The sequence below is a fragment of the Melospiza melodia genome, chromosome 17 (assembly GCF_035770615.1).
Source record: "Melospiza melodia melodia isolate bMelMel2 chromosome 17, bMelMel2.pri, whole genome shotgun sequence".
Lineage (NCBI taxonomy): Eukaryota > Metazoa > Chordata > Aves > Passeriformes > Passerellidae > Melospiza > Melospiza melodia.
The window spans coordinates 3893680-3910526 of record NC_086210.1 but is presented as its reverse complement, the minus strand read 5'-3'; the positions used below and the strand labels follow the sequence as shown (position 1 = coordinate 3910526).

At 50.6% G+C, this 16847-nt stretch overlaps 1 non-coding gene across 1 annotated transcript; it reads left to right on the top strand.

The window, feature by feature from the left end:
• The first annotated feature begins 1538 nt into the window (after window positions 1-1538).
• On the top strand, window positions 1539-1621 carry LOC134426086 (small nucleolar RNA SNORD45). Its single transcript, XR_010029864.1, has one exon. It is a non-coding gene; the product is annotated as a small nucleolar RNA SNORD45 (small nucleolar RNA).
• Window positions 1622-16847: the final 15226 nt, after the last annotated feature.

Genomic DNA, 16847 nt, shown 5'->3' with positions numbered 1-16847 from the left:
CTCACCTGCACCTGGGTGCTGGGCCCCAGCTCCTGAGGGCAGCATCATCTCCCGGCTCACCTGTGACACAGGTACCAGCTGGGGAGTGAAAGAGCTGGGGCTGGGTGATCCCAGCGACAAAATAAAGCTATGCCTGCTTTTAATGTACGAATTGGTGTTAAAAAGTGTGAAAAACGCTAATCACGTGTTTTTAAATTTTCAAAAAGTTGAATGATAATAAAATGGTTATAAAAATAGCAATATAATTAGAGTAATAATAATTTGGACAATTTGGATTAGGACAATAAGAGACAATAGAAGCAAAGAGTTATGCATGTCCGGGTACCTTTTTCTGGGCAAAATAAGCCTGATAAAGGACACACGTTAACAAGGGATTAACCCTTAAAAAACAATAACCTGTTGCATATTCACACACCTCATACATGATGCATAAATTCCATTCAAACACAGGATTCTGTCTGGTCAGTGTCAGCTTCTTCCTTTGAATCCTGACGGCTTCTTCCCGAGTGAGGCGGGAAGAAGTTCGTTTCTTCTGATAAGAGAGCAATAAATTCTCTTTCTCTGAAAGATTGAGGTGTCCTTTGGCTGCTGACTGGTGTGCGTCCTTTCTTTTAAAAAAAAAAGTATCTTACATAGCATAGTTTCTATTTTAACGCTTTGTTACAATCTACAACTAGATTTAACACACTACTTAAGAAAACTAATACAGCATCACTTTCTAACGTAACACACAAAGTATTCGTTTGAATATCTGCCAAAAGCCAATCAGAAACCGCGCGTTATTCAAAATGCCCATTGCGTTGGGTGGAAGACGCTGATTGGTGCCGGGGCAGGCGGAGGCGGCTGCGGGCGGGTCCCATTGCCAGCCCAGCCCTGCCCGTTCCGGCCGCGTGTCCCTGGCAGCGGAGCGGCGGCGGCGGCAGCGGGTGCGTGGTGCGGGCCGGGCCCGGGGCTGGTGCAGGGCTGGGCGGATCCGCGGTGCCCGAGCGGGGCTGGGGGGGCCGGGCAGATCCGCCGTGCCCGAGCGGGGCCGAGCATGGCCGGGCAGATCCGCGGTACCCGATCGGGGCCGGTGCAGGGCTGGGCCGATCCGCGGTGCCCCGAGCGGGGCTGGGGGGGCCGGGCAGATCCGCCGTGCCCGAGCGGGGCCGAGCATGGCCGGGCAGATCCGCGGTACCCGATCGGGGCCGGTGCAGGGCTGGGCCGATCCGCGGTGCCCCGAGCGGTCGCTGCCCCGAGCGCGGTCCCCGAAGGGCGCTGAGGCCCAGGGCCCGGCGAGGCGGCGGAGGGCTGAGGGCGCTGAGGGCGATGTGGGCGGCGGGGCCGAGCCGAGCCGAGGCCGCGGGAAGAGCCGGGCCGGGGCGGCTCTGCCCGGGGTGGGTTTTGCTGCCAACAGCGGCACCGGCTCCAGCGCCGGGCCAAGGGCTGCTGTGGCAGGGCCGGGCTGCAGCCACAGAGAGCGGCCCTGGGCGCTGGAAACGGCGGCTCCGGGCTGGGAGGGCCCCAGCAGCAGCAGGAGGAGGAGGAGGCGGTGGCCGGGCCCGGGATGAGCGCTGGCATGTATTATCTGAGCGGCTCTGATGTCTTTCACGCTTTAGCTCTAGAATTACTCTGAGGCCCGGCCCGCCCCCGATCCCTCTGGCAGTGCAGCTTTTCCCACTACTGGCATCGAGTGCTCAGGCCAGGCTGGGGCGCAGCCTGGGGAGAGGGCTCTGAGGCAGAGGGGGAATTTTCCAGAGGAGAAATCCATTTGGATTGAGGTGAAATGTGCATCTGTGAGTTCAGTCTGCAGCTTGCTGTTTAGTCTGACTGTGACTGTGTTCACAGGGGTCCAAGGATGAGGGAAGAGACAAGGATCTGACTCCATGTTTCAGAAGGCTTGATTTATTATTTTATGACATATATTATATTAAAACTATACTAAAAGAACAGAAGAAAGGATTTCATCAGAAGGCTAGCTAAGAATAGCAAAAGAAGGAATGATAACAAAGGTTTGTGGCTCGGACTCTCTGTCTGAGCCAGCTGACTGTGATTGGCCATTAATTAGAAACATCCACATGAGACCAATCACAGATCCACCTGTTGTGTTCCACAGCAGCAGATAATCAATGTTTACATTTTGTTCCTGAGGCCTCTCAGCTCTTCAGGAGGAAAAATCCTAAGGAAAGGATTTTCCATAAAAGATGTCTGTGACACTTATGCATAGTAAACTTTTTTCCCAAAGAAGTTTCCGTATTCCAAGAGCTGTTTAGCATGGGTCCTCCTCAGTTCCACCTTTTTAGGGCATGTGTATTCCTTGGTTGTGGTTTTGGTCCTTTCTTATCATCTTCAGTTTTGGCCGCTGCCCACACTGCCTTCAGAGGATGAGTGCTGATAGCTGGTAATTAACAACAGAAATAAAAACTGTATCTTTATAACAGTTTTTTTAACAGCACCCATATAGAAAGTTATTTTAACAGCACCCATATAAAATCCATGTTAACATTTGCACAAAGCCAATACTGCAATCTATAGCAGGCCAAGGGCCGGGCGCCCCTTGGCGGCTCCGGCCTGGCAGAATTTTGGGGGTCCCGGTGTTTGGTGCCGGCAGAGCACCAGCGCTGGGCCGGGGGTGCGGGGGACCCTCCCTGGGGGGGAGTCGGGCTGCCCGGGGCAGGCGCTGCAGCATCAGCCCGCAGCCACGGGGGGATGGCCCGGGCCCGGCAGGCTGGGGGCTGGCACAGCGGAGAGGGGGCCCCGGAGCTGGGGGAGCCTCTGCAGCCTGCGGTGTCAGACGCCCCGATAAGGGGGAGCCCAGGAGCCTGGAGATGGTGGCACCATGGACAAGGGACACCCATGGTGTGAAGAATGCATATTTTATGATTGGCTCTTTGCAAATATTAAAACGAATATTATGTGTTATGTTAGGATGTTATGCTGTATTGATTTTTTAATTGATTTTTAATTGTGTTAAATATAGTTTAGGTTATAACATAATGTTAAAATAGAAACTGTGTATGTGAGGTATTTTTTAAAGAAAGGAATGAGGTAATCACAGCAAGATGGCAGCCACAGGACACCTAAATCTTTCAGAGAAAGAGAATTTATTGCTCTCCCATCAGAGGAAACTAACTGCTTCCTGCCTCTCTCAGGCTTGAAGATGCTGTCAGGATTCAGAGGGAGAAGCTGACACTGACCAGACAGAATCCTGTGTTTGAATGGAATTTATGCATCATGTATGAGGTGTGTGAATATGCAACAGGTTATTATTTTTAAGGGTTAATCCTCGGTTAATGTGTGTCCATTTTTGGGCTTATGCTGCCCAGAAAAAGGTACCTTGACGTCTGTTACTCTTTGCTTTTGTTGTCTCATATTGTCCTAAATCCTAATTGTCCAAATTACTAATGCTCTAATTATATTACTATTTTTATAACCATTTTATTACTATTAAACTTTTAAAAATTTAAAAACAAGTGATTGGCGTTTTTCACCCTTGGGTACCCTGGGTGCTGAAATGAGGACCCTGCACAGGCAGCACCCCTGGGCCCCTCTGACTCACCTGGGGAGCCCAGGGAAGGAACCTCTGGGATTGCCCCAGCAGCCCAGAGAGAGGGGACACCAATACACACTGGGGCTGCAGGAGCCCAGACAGGAGGGAGCCCCTGAACTGCAAAGTAGGGAGACCAGAGAGGGGAACTCCTTGGTGGGTGTTTTTTTGCTGAATTTTGGTGGTTTGGGGTTTTTTGAGGGTGGCCGAATCCTGGTGGTCTGGAGGTTTTTATGGACATCAAACACCTGGTGAATTCTAGAGATGGAGTCAGGCAGGAGGAACAGCCAGTCCCCAAAATCCCACTCTTGGCATCCCTCATCCCCCTCTGCAGTCCTCCCTCTAACATCTTTAAGCCTCTGGGAAGAGCCCAAAGGGATGGAAGTGCCTAAAACGCTGCTGAAGTGCCTGAGCTGCTCTCACCTGTGGATGTTCCTGTCCACAAGCCTCTCCTGGTCAGTTCCACGGGGGGCTGGGAAGGAATTTAGGGGATCCTGAGAGGATTGGAAGGGGTTCTGGTGGCTCTTGGCTCCATTTGTGGTGCTGGGAAGGGGTTAAGGGGGCTCTAGAGGGGTCTATGGGAGAGTTTTGGGAGTTCTGGAAGGGCTGTGTGGCTTGGAGAGAACTTGGGTGGGTCTTGGCAGAGGTGGGAAAGAGTTTTGATGGATCTTGGGGCCATTTCTATTGCACAGAGTGGTTCGGGGTGTGGGGGACAGCAGGAATCTGGGGGCTGGTTTGATGGAGCTGGAGTGGCTCTGGGGCTGGGAGGGGGTTTTAGGGCAGTCGTGACCCCCAGACCCCCAGAGCTGCCCCCAGACCCTGCGCACAAGGTGCTGCTGGGGGACAGGGGCTCCATGGAGGGGTTTGTGTTCCTGGCACTGTGGGAGTGAGGGGGGATCCCCAGGGGCCGTGTGTGACCCCTGCATGCCGGTGTCACCCCCTTGTCCCTCCCCACAGGGCTGCCCCAGCTCTGCTGCCCCAGAGAGAATTTGGGGAGGGGGCAGAGGGGGTGAGCAGCCCCTGCTGGGGGATGGCCCCAGCCCAGCCCCTTTGTTCAGCACCGAGCTGGGCTGGGGCTGCAGGAGGAAGAGGCCGATGGGAAGCAGATCCTGCAGCTGGGACAGTGCTTGGGGTCAGGACAAGGTCCTGCCCTGCACACCTGGCTCAGGTGTGACCCTGCCCCAGCAAGGGAGCGGGACGTTCCCATCCCCACTGATCAGGGCTGGGAGCAGCACTTGGAGCACGGATGTGGAAATACTGGGAGTGACTGGGAGCTCACTGACAGGGTGAATTATTCCCCCTTCCCCTTCTGAGGCCACCCTGCCAGCTGAGAAATTCCCCTTGTGCCTCGGCCTTGGCCAACAGCCGCTGGGCTCGATTCCTCTGTAGCTCATCACAAACACTGTCTGCTCCAGGCACTGCTGCTGCCCAACCAGCTCCTGGTTCCTTTAGCAGCAGCCCTGGGAACTGTTTCTGTTCCCTCAGTGGCACAAGATCCCTGTTCTCACCCTGCCAAAGAAAGCTGTTGGTGCCAAGTGCGGCCAGGATGAACCATTGCTGGGACTGAAGCCCCTCTCTTGGGGCCCTGCTCCAAAAGGAGCCCTTGGAGCTCTCCTGGGCCAGCGACTCCCTCTGAGTGGGGCCTCTCCCAGCTGGGAACTCCCCTGTTTGCTGCACTCGGGGATCCTGAACAACGACAGAGGGTGGGCTGATCCCCCCACTCCTCCAGGCTCAATCCTTTGCCCGCTGGGGAGATGCCAAAGCATTCTCAGGGAGCATTGCCTGCCCTCAGGGGAGTTGCTCACAGGCGCCTTGCCCTGACTCTTTGTGTCTGTGTGCACACAGGAGTGCCTGTGCTGGGGAAATGTGGCAGAAATGCTGCTCTCTGAGGGGTTTGAGTGCCTTGGATAACTGAGCCACTCAGGCTTGTAGGTAAGGTTAAATCACAAGCTGTAAGTGAATTTAAATGCTGCTAAGAGTAGTTCTTAGTAACTAAGTTGTTACCTTTAATATAAGTTATAAGCTAAGTTAAATATTGTAAAGTGTTTTTCCTCTGTTAAATTGCAAAGTCATAGGTTAAATTAGGTTAAATGCTGTTACACTCTGCTCTTTTGCTAAATTGTGAACTTGAAGGTATCAGTTAACATTAAGGTACAAGTTAAGTCCTGTTAAGTTTGAGCTCTGTTAAGCTTTTAGGCTGTATTCCTTTTATCCTTGCCCTCACTGTCTTTGTGTCACACACACAGGGACAGTTCTCAGTTCATTTCTGGTTTGATTACCTGGACTCTGTTTGGTTTTGTTGTTGCTTTGTTTCCCTGGTGTGCCTGAAGTGTCCAGTCAGGAGCAGAGTGACTCTTGCCAAGGAACTCTGTGCTGCTGTCCCTTAATATTAACTCTGGTTTTTGCTGCTCCCTTGCTGGGGATTTTTTCAGCGCTCTCAAGCCCTTGTTCGTAACAGGGTGAAGGAGCCCTGGCCCAGGCTCTGGCCCTAGGGGACACGGGGACGCTGCCGGGGGGTCACTGTCCCCCTGTGCCACCCCCAGGGCCCAGCCCCCCGTCTCCGTGTCAGGCTCTGGGGTCGATCTCGTGGAACATCCTCTGGGGGAGGCTGTGGAGCCGGGGGCGGGGGGACCCAGAGGGACGGGGAATCCTGCTGTGCACAAGTAGGGTTGGACTGCTCTGGGGGGAGCTGTGAGGGGGGCTGGGGCAGAGTGACCTCCCCAGGGACCTCACACAGCCCCTGTGATGTCACACAGACCATGTGATGTCACACAACCATCTCTGTGATGTCACACTGCACCTGTGATGTCACACAGTCCTGTGATGTCACATTGTCCCTGTGATGTCGCACAGCCATATCTGTGATGTCACACAGCCTCCTGCTTTGTCACAGAGCCAACTCTGTGTCACCTTGTGATGTCATACAGAAGTGCTGTGACATCACAGAAGACCGATGACACAAAGTCACCCTGTGATTTCACAATCTGTTCTCTGATGTCACAGCCTGCTCTATGATGTAACACAGCCACTGGGTGATGTCACAACCCACTCTGATGCCACAGAGCCACCCTCTATGATGGCAGACTCTGCTCTCATATCCTCATATCCTCATATCCATATAGTCTCATATCCTGCTCTGTGATGTCACAACCGCCTCAGTGATGTCACCGAACCCTCAAGAACTCAGTTCTATTGAAACACTGAAGTTTCTTGGACTTAAAATAGATCCCTGTGAGGGACGCAACTGAGGAAGTATCCCCAGGTTCCAGCTAGAGCAGAACACTGGAGGCAGGTGGGGACAAACAAGGCAAAGGTGTCTCTGGTGCTGAGCACACCTGGATGTGTTTGAGGAATGCAAAGGGCCAAGGCCTGAGCCCCAGCCCCTGGCCAGGCAGATCCTGTCCCTCCCTGCTTCCTCAGGGCTCTTCCCGGGATGGGCACTGGCATGGGGGGATGTGCAATGCCAGGGGCAGGAGCATGGGGCAGCCCCTGCCAGGCTGCTGAGCGAGGACAAGGAGGCAATGAGGCCCCAGGCCTGCAAGGGTCACTTGTCTCCTCCTGGCCCCAGGGCCAGCAGCCATGGCCAAAGTGCTGCCCAAGTTGGCTCTGGCAGGGCTGTCTTGCAGCTGCTGCCCATCCCTGTGCCCTGTGCAGCCCAGGCTGTCCCACGGAGTCCCTGCCCTGTGCCTCTGTCCCTGCAGGCTGTCGGCATCCCCCGGCTGCCCCACCTGGCTGGGCCCTTCCTTTGCTGACAGCTCTGCCTGGCCACTGCATGGTGTTTGGATTGATTGATCAATTAGATCAAAGCTGTATTGGACTGTCTGAAAGGGGATGAGTTTCTTAATAAGTACAGTATGATATGATGTAATGTAGTAGAATGAAGCGATGGATCAGCCTTCTGCAATCATGGAGTCAATGCTAATTATTACCTGGCTGGGAGCCTGCAACAGCAGGCAAATACTGCAGTACTGATAAACAGAGGAGGAGGGGTTATCAGTACTGCAGTACTGATAAGCCAGGGGAGGGAGGCAGGTGGAAAAGGCTTTGTGCTGTCCCTGCTCTGAGGGGATCCTCAGCACGGCCCTAAAGATCTGCACATAGGAGAAAACAATGAACACAAAACAACCAAATACCAAAGACTAAGCATGATGAGCCCAAGTTCCCTGAGGCTGGAGTGTGAGCAGGAGAGCTTGAGGATCTGGGGGATTTCACACAAGAACTGGCCCAGGGCATTGCCATGACATAGGGCAGGGAAAATGTATTGGCCGTGTGCATGAGAGCATTGAGAAAGGCATTGGCCCAGGCAGCTGCTGCCATGTGGGCACAAGCTCTGCCAGGGGGCAGAGGGTCCTGTGGTGCAGGGCTTGGCAGATGGACACAGACCTGTCGGACCACATGAGGGTCAGAAATGAAAGCTCTGCTGTGATAAAGAACAAAAAGAGCTGAGCAGCACATCCTGAGTAGGAGATGGTCCTGGTGTCCCAGAGGGAATTGTGCATGGCTTTGGGGACAGTGGTGCAGATGGAGCCCAGGTCAGTGAGGGCCAGGTTGAGCAGGCAGAAGAACATGGGCGTGTGCAGGTGGTGGCCACAGGCTACGGTGCTGATGATGAGGCTGTTGCCCAGGAGGGCAGCCAGGGAGATGCCCAGCAAGAGGCAGAAGTGCAGGAGCTGCAGCTGCCGCGTGTCTGCCAATGGCAGCAGGAAGAAGTGGATGATGGAGCTGCTGTTGGACATTTGCTGTAGCTGCACTTGGGCACCTGTTCATGGAGAAAGGGACAGTGAAGGGTTAGAGGAGATACCAGTAACCAAAATCAAAGCAATTTCCCATACACCCTCCTTTGTAACACACAGAGACATGCTCTTGTGTTGAAGAGTTCTGATGTTTTCTTTTTAAGCTCTTTCCATGTACTTCCTGGTATTCTTGGATATCAGAAACCCTCAGCATTTCTGCTGCCCTCTGGTAGAACAGAGTGATTTCCCTGAGGCAAGATAATGAGTGGAGACTGGGGGCAGATGATCTGTCACTTCATTCTGTTTGCCGTTCCTCTGGCCTTTCACTTTTCTCAGGTGGAGAATATTCACAGTCCCACGTTTCTCTTAAAAACCCCCCAGGCACTGCTGAGCGCAGATGGATCCATCACAGCCCAGCTCCACATTTGTAGCCAAGGACTCACATTGCTCATTTCACCAACCCAGCAGCATTTTCAGTGTCACACCTCTGCCTTTCCCCATGGATCTTATCACTGAGAGATATTCTAGGACAGGTTTGCATGCTGGGTTGAAGCTCCCGGCTTGGACTGAAATCTCAGAGGGACTTCCAAGTGTCCTTATGCTGGCATTGGATGAAGGGAGATGCAGCTCCTTTCCTGGCTGCACTGACAGCATTGCCCAGAGCCAGGCACTGGAGACAGCATCACCCTGAGCCAGCGGTGCCCCCTCCAGAGCCCCCAGGGCTGGGCAGCTGCTCCCAGCCCTGTGCTCTGCAGAGGGAACTGGGCCCGGGGCTGCAGAGCTGCCCCACGGCTCTGCTGCAGCTCTGCCTGCACAGGAGGGGCTGCACGCCTTGGAGCCCCGGCCCTGAGGGCAGAGGCTTGGCTGGGGCACAGGAGGGAGGGGGTTGTTCAGAGGGAGGGGCTGCACTGGAGGGGATCCTGTGGACATCTCTCAACTCACCCTGCCACAGCATTGCTGGGTTTTGTTTTCTCTCATTGCCTGATCTTCTCTCTGCTTGCTGGAGATTTTCCTCCTGCAGGGGTTTCCAGCCCTCACAGACCCTAAATCTCTGTGCACTCTCCCTGGCCCTACAGAACCCTGCCTGTTTGCAGGGCACTGTCTGGGGGCAGGTTCTGTTTGCAGCTTGGAGAAAGAACAGCTCAGACTCAGCCTGATGACTCCAGCAAAGGTGATGCTGCTGCTGACCATAGGCAGAGTGGCTGAAGGCACATCAGGGATCTCCTGTGAACCTATTGATCACTGAAAGGAACAGTTCAGATGTCTCAGGGACTTGTCAAAATTCATAATCGTCCTTTAATATTTATCCCCCCCTCTATGTCATTCTCCAGTATTAGGAATCTGAAGACAAAGTCTTAGGAAATGTCCTCATTTTTATCAACATCCTTGTCTTGGAAATATTCTGTGACTGATCAGAAGCCAACAGCATATCAGAGCTTCATGAGCATTTCACCTCCCCTGCACCAGAAATACTCAGAGATGTACTCACAGAGTCTGTAGGCATTGGGATGTTCCAGCTGTAGGAAATCACTCCAGGAACGGCAGCTGCATTATCCTGCAGCCAGAGGTTCCTGTGCCAAGGCTGGCAGTGATTCTGCCCCAGGCACTTCTCAGCCCCTTCCCAGCCCTGCCTGATTGAAACTCTCTGTGCCTCTGTGCTGTGCCTGGGGTGGCTGCAGGCAGTGCCCCAGCCCTGCTGGGCTGTGCACAGGAGGAGCTGCTCCTGGGCAGAGCTGTCTCTCTGCAGTGCTGTCCTTGCCAGGAGCTGCCTCTGGGCCAGGAGCCCAGCCCAGCTCAGCAGCACAGACACAGCACAAAGACTATAATGAGCCTCTGGGGCTTTGTGCTGATGCCCTGAACATCAGTCCCTGAGAGGGAGCTGAAGAAACTTCTCCAGAACTCCAAGTCAGAATCCAACTCCAAAGTTTCTTTGACTTTTAATGGTTCTCACTGAGGAACATGACAGAGAAAGTGTCCCCAGGCCCCAGGCAGAGCAGAGAACTGGAGGCACTGATGACAGCTGGGGACAAAGAGAAGACAAGTCTTGCTGCCCAGGGGCACAGCAGGGTCTGTGCCACCAAGGGCTGTGAGGAGACACCTTGTCCTGAGACACTGGGGCCTCCTGGCACAGCCCCATCCAGGCTGGGCACTGTCAGCCCCTTGTCCTGCCCTCAGCATCCCCCCCTAGCTCACATCCCAGCGGCCTCAAGGATCTGCTGGAAGGAGTCCCTGGGGAGCCTTGCTCAGCAAGGGTGCTGGGGGCTCCTGAATGCTCCCTGCAGGGACTGCAGGTTTTTCAAAGGACTTTGGGTTTTGCTTTGGCCTTGCAGTCTCTGAGAGCTTTGTGCAATCATGGCCTCCAATTATCTGCTGTAATTAGTCCATGGAGAGGCTTTGTCAGTAACAACCCTAAGTGGGGCTCATTAATGCTTCAAGGTACTTCAGTTATTTTAAGGTACTTGGTGTTTCCCTTTTGATAGAGACTCCGTGAGAGATTTGTGCAATCATGGCCTCAGTTATCTGCTTTAACGAGTCCCTTGAGAGCTTTGTATTGACACTCAGTGGAACTCATTAATATTTTGAGGTAATAATGGTTTTTAAGGTGCTTTGGAATTTCCTTTCCTCAGTGAGGCTTCTGAGAGGTTTTTGTGCCATCTGGCCTCCAATTCTCTCCTCCAAGGAGTCATGAGGACCATGTTTTGGGGATGGACCTCAGTGGGGCCCATTCATGCTTTGAGACACTCTGGGGTTTTCTTCTGTCTTTGACTCCTGGAAAGGTTTGTGCAATCTCCTCTCAGACCTTGAGATTCAAGGGCTCAGCTCCAAATGCACCATGGGGCTCATTAGAATCAAGCAAGTCCTGACAAACCATGGTTTTGCCTTGATTTCCCTCTACTGTAGTGCAGTTCACTAGGAAGTTTTTTTCTATTGTTATGGAGAAATATTTCAAAGAGCTTCTAATAAATCCACATTCCTGTTTTAAGGGTGTATGGTTCTATTTAGAGAAGAAATGTTGGCAGAATTCTGTGACTGACATTGTCCCAGGGACTTTGCTAAAGGAGCTCTGGCCTGCTCTGAGAAGCTGTGTCTTGAGATCTGGCACAGTGTGGAGAGCCTTGCTCCACATTTCCAAACCCCATCCTGTCTCTCCTCACTCACCTGGCATCAGCTTAGCTTGGAGAACTGGCTGCTCTCAGGCAAAGAGGGTTTTTTTTCTTTTCTTTTAGCGCTCTAAAACTCCTAAGCTCCCTGTTGAAAGCAGACACCCTCCTCAAGTGTGTGCCAAGCCCAAGCTGCCACCAAGACCCCTCCAGACTTGCTCTGGGCCAGCTGTGAGGACGTGTGGAGGCCCAGAGGCCTACCATCAGAGTCTCAATCCCCCAGACATGGAGGACTGGTTCTAGATAAGAGGAATAGGCTTTCAGGTTAGGGTGAGATGCTTTCTTCTCATATTGACCTTTGCAGACACATGCTGATTTATGTTATGTTAGGTTACCCCATTGGCCCATTGGCCTAATTACCCTAGTTCAACTCCTATTGCCCACGTTTGTTTGGCCCTAGAATGTTCTCTCTCTGTCCCTCCATTTGCCCTAGTTTGCTGTATTCCTCAACCCTTGTTTCCCTATTGGCTGACCTGAGATCTGACCGCCTCCTCTGCACCATTTTCCCCCATATCCATTGGACCCTTGAGACAGAGTAAAGATCCATTCTGAATTAAATGAAGTGTCTAAGAAAAGTGAAAAGTCTGTGAGGCCAAAGCTAAAGGAAGAACTCGCATGCCGAGACAGCAAGGAGACAGAGAAAGAAAAACAACAAAGACCACAAGGTCGATTTGCCCCCGACTTAGAAATTCCTTTGATAAAGAAGAACTGGTGCTAAATGTCACACAGAACGAATATGTATGAACTTATTGTGAAACTGTATGCATATGCATTTAGAAGGGAGATAAAAGAAGACCCGAGGTCTTCAGAGGCACGCATGCCTTGTTGAGAGACTTGCGTCCGGCGCGCGTCGTAAATAAACATACCGAGCTTTACAACTTTTATAAAGTTGTGAGGTTTCTTCTTTTCTCCGCAAAACATTATGGCACCCCAGATGGGACTTCTCTGTCCCTGCAGGGGCAGGGGGGATAGACGGACCTCCAAGGCGCGCCCTAGGATTTTTTTCCTGGTGGGGCTCCGCTCGTCTCAACTTGCCACCTGCGAGGACAGACAAGGACCTGCTGGCCTGCGGAGGAAGATACAGTATGTACTGAGGGGCCCCCGGGGGAGGGAAAGGAGAGCAAGGGAGTAAACCACCCAGAGACGTCTGGGTTCAGCTGATAGAGCAGCTGTATTAGAGATGGGGTTCATCTTTCTGATAGAGCAGACCGCAAGCGGTTCTGGGGGTGAGCCGGGTGAACCCGTGTATGTGTGGGTTGGAGGTTCATAGTTCTGATAGAGCAGAACTGTTGAGCCCGTGTGTGCTTTGTTTGTGTGTGTGTGATGTCCGGACATTGTGTTGCTGTATGGTTAATGTGTGCATTGTGTGGTCGGTGCACTGTGTTTCTAATCGTGCAAGTGTATAAGTGTATGGTGTATAAAAGAGAATAAATCTACAGTGCGGGAGGGTCAGTACTACCCGTGTTTGAAGCAGCCGAGTGAGGCCTGAGGCGCCGGCTGCAGCAGGCTGCCGGGGGCAGAGACAGAAGTGCCCCGCAGAGAAGCGAGTGGAAGAATGTCAGTGATGGTATTTATCGTGTTTAAATGTAGTGATTTGTGTAGATCTGGTACATTTTAACCGTGAGTATGAGTATGAGCTCAGAGAGTTCCTTTGCCTTAGATGTTTGATTTTGATTGTGTCCAAGAAAATTGATGTGAGTAAATGCTGAATTATGGTATGCTGTGTTGTGTTGAGAAAAGCGAGCACTTTGAGAGATATGCCCTTTCCCAGTGGTTTTGTGTAGTGATTTTCTTCCGCTGCATTGTGGTAATTTGATTCTCAAATTGTATAGTAGTGTTTGTAGAAATTTTAAGATTTTGTTGCAACAAGAGTGGCATTTTACATAGGAGAACTATAGTACGGTGATTTATGCTTAATTATGATAGAGTTAAAGGAATTCCAAGAATTCCCCCCCTCACAGCAATTCAAGCCTTGGCTCTAGTGAATTTGAGATAAAAAGAGAGTGCGAGTGTTTGTGTCTGAGGGCATATCATGGTTTCGGCTGTGACTAGCACAGCCTTTTTGCAAAACAGTAAAACAAGTGTAAGTAGACACAGGGCTTAATTAGATTGTGCAAGAAGAGAACTAGAAAAGACTGATATTTTGTTTGATCAGAATATAGTGTCTGTATCACGTTTTTGATTAGCATGCTTTGTGAGGTGACAGTGGCTGTCCCCTGGGCACAGGGACAGCTCTGGCTGCCCCGTCTCCCCAGGGAACACGGGAATGGCCTGTGAGCAAAAGCTAGATGTGCAGTTATTATTGCAGTGCGGTGTTTATGAAAAACACTGGTTTTGCTGTTCTAATAAGTGTCAGAGCACATGTAAATTAGAAGTTTCTAATCAAGCGGATTCAGAACCTAAGGTCTTAGAACTTGTGTGTGGGAACCACATCTGATACCTGCCACCTAGAGCTGTGTGTATAAGAAGAAAGTTGAGAAACTACTGTGAAGGTCTGTAAAAAAGTTTGAGTAGAAGCGAGATAGGGCAAGGAGAAATAAATAATGAGAACTGACCAGAGCAAAAAGGTTCCTAAATTAGCCCCTTTTGGGAGGGGCTCACTGGGAGAAGGCTGCCAGTAAGAGCAGCTCAGAAAATAAAAAGATTTATAATACTTCATTGCTGTTAGTACTGTATTAAAATAGGAAGATAAATGGGATAGAGTTTTGTATGCTGAAATGTCTTTGTGTTTTAAGAAATCACCCAGATTTCTTGAAAAGAGAAAACAAGACAAAGAGAAAGCAAATCAAACATGTTGTTCAGCATGCAGCATAAGATAGCAACGTATGAAATCAGGCAAGGATTATCATGCTGAAATGCAAAGCAATCACAGTTCACAAAATGAGTACATATGATTTGCTAAAGGCTCCTCCCAAAGTAAGGGAGGAAGGATAAAGATGACCTCCCCAAAAAGGAAGAATTTTTGTTGACACAAGGGCCATATATTCAGTTTTAAATAAAACTTTAGTACCTGTAGAGAATGCTTATGTTGCAGTGTGGAGAACAACTGAACAACTAGCCAGTCTGAGAAGGCATCCTGGCATCCTTGTGCAAACCTTTAAAGTAATATGTGTACTATGTGTACCTAAAAGCTTTTGTGCAATTCGCTCAATTTGCTAAACATTCTCAAATGAGAAAAGTTACTCTGGAAGCAAATGATATAAAGATGTTAGGCTTAACATTAACAGACACTGAAATTAAGAAAGACATTAGTAAGGAGATATTAAAATAAGTAAACAAGTGTTTTCAAGGGTATGGGCCTCTGCTGTACCAGGGAGAGTGAAAGATGCTCCCCCATGAGCATCAAGTTTAAGGAAAGAACACAACTAGTGAGAACTGTGTAGTACCCTCAAAAAGAAAATAAGGAAGGAATCAGCCCAATAACTGATAGTACTGGATTAAGGGCTGTCAATAAGATAACACAGAATTTATACCCTGTGGTAGCAAATCCATATACCTTACTGACTTGTTTAACACCTGAGCTAACCTGGTTCACTGTTTCAGGCCTAAGAGATACCTTCTTTTGCCTCCCTATCCACGAAGCCAGCCAAGAAATTTTTGCATTCAAACTCAAGCTCACATAGTCCATGTGCCTGAAGGCTTCAAGATTCCCCACTCCGACTAGAGAACAGCTTGCAAAGACCCAGAGTCCCAGGAAGCTCCACAAGAGGAAAAGAGGCTGTTGCAATACGTAGATGATCTTCTAGTAGCCACTCAGACGAGAGAAGCAAGAGAAGCCTAGACGGTAAGCCTTTTGAATTTCCTAGGACTCCAAGGACGCAGAGTCTCAAAGAAAAGGCACAGGTAGTGAAACAGAAGGTAATCTACCTGGAGTAAGTGAGTGCGGAGCAGCAGACTTTAAAGCAAAGAAGCCCTATGCCAAACCCTGAAACCCCAGACAATGAAAGAACTCCGAACCCTCTTAGGCATGGTAGGGTAGTGCCAGCTGTGAGTTTATAATTATGGACTGCTCGCCAGACCCCTCTATGCTCTTATTGCCAATGGAAACAGAGATCTCCAGTGGACACAAGACACCACATGGGCCTTTCGCCAGCTAGAGAGAGTGCCCTCATGTCAGCTCCAGCTTTGAAACTTCCAGATGTAAGTAAACCATTCTTTCTATTTTTCCCACGCAAGGAATTGCCCAGGGAATACTAGCTCGAGACTTGGACCCTTACTGAAGGGCAGTTGCTTACTTCTCTAAGCAACTAGATGCAACAGCCAAAGGATGGCCAGGTTGCCTCAGAGCTGTAGCAGCAGTCATGCTGAATATTCAAGAGGCATGCAAGTTTACCCTGGGACAAAAATGACTGTGCTAGTGTCCCACACAGTGTCCGCAGCACTGGAAGTAAAGAGTGGCCACTGGCTCTCACCACAGAGGTTTCTGAAATGCCAGGCCATCATGGTAGAGCAAGACGATGTAGAGATAGTGGTGACTAATATTGTCAACCCAGCTTCTTTTCTCAGTGGAATCAAGGAGAAGCAGTACACCACGATTGCCTAGAGACCATTGAAGCTACCTACTCCCGCCGCCCAGACTTAAAGGACACTCCTCTGGACGATGCAGAGACCTGGTTCACTGACAGGAAAGCGACATTGCAAAGTTCACGGTGACTACCTGCAGAGAGGTAATCGAGTCTGGACCCTTACCAACAGGTACCTCTGCGCAGAAGGCTGAGATAATTGCCCTGACCCGTGCCCTGGAAAGGGCAAAAGGGAGGAGAATAACCATCTACACAGACCCAAGGAATGCATTTGGAGTCATACATGCACATGGAGCCATCTAGAAAGAGAGGGGACTGCTGACCTCACAGGGAAAGAAGAGACAATCCAGCTGCTAGAAGCAGTTCAGCTACCTGAAAAGGCATATTAAGGCACACTAGAGAGTGAGCTGAAAATTAGAAGAAAGAAATGAGCTGGCAGATGGAGAGGCAAAGAAAGCAGCAAAGGGTGAGGTACAGATTTTCCTCGAAGGTAAGCCATAATACAATAATACTAACCAAAAGAGACGTACAACTGCAAGGGGTGGGCTACCATTGAAAGAGAGCTAGTAATCCCTTCCCATTTTCGTGGTTACTAGTGAAAGAAAGGCACTAGAAAACACACTAGAGGCTAACTATTTAGAAGCCTTTTATAGAGTGTGGCTCCTTTTTAGAGATGACCAAGACTGCGAGTGATACAGAGTGCATTACACACATCTGATTGAAACAATCGTTGTATCGTTGTCAGGAATTTATATGCCACTATCACTCAGGTGGCATAAGCCGACAATGTGATCCTTGCCTCCAGACTAACCCCAAAATACGCCCCCTGCCGAAACTCGGTCAGAGTGGGAGAGGCCATGGGCCTGTACAGCAGTGGCAAATTAACTTTTCAGAACTCCCAAGG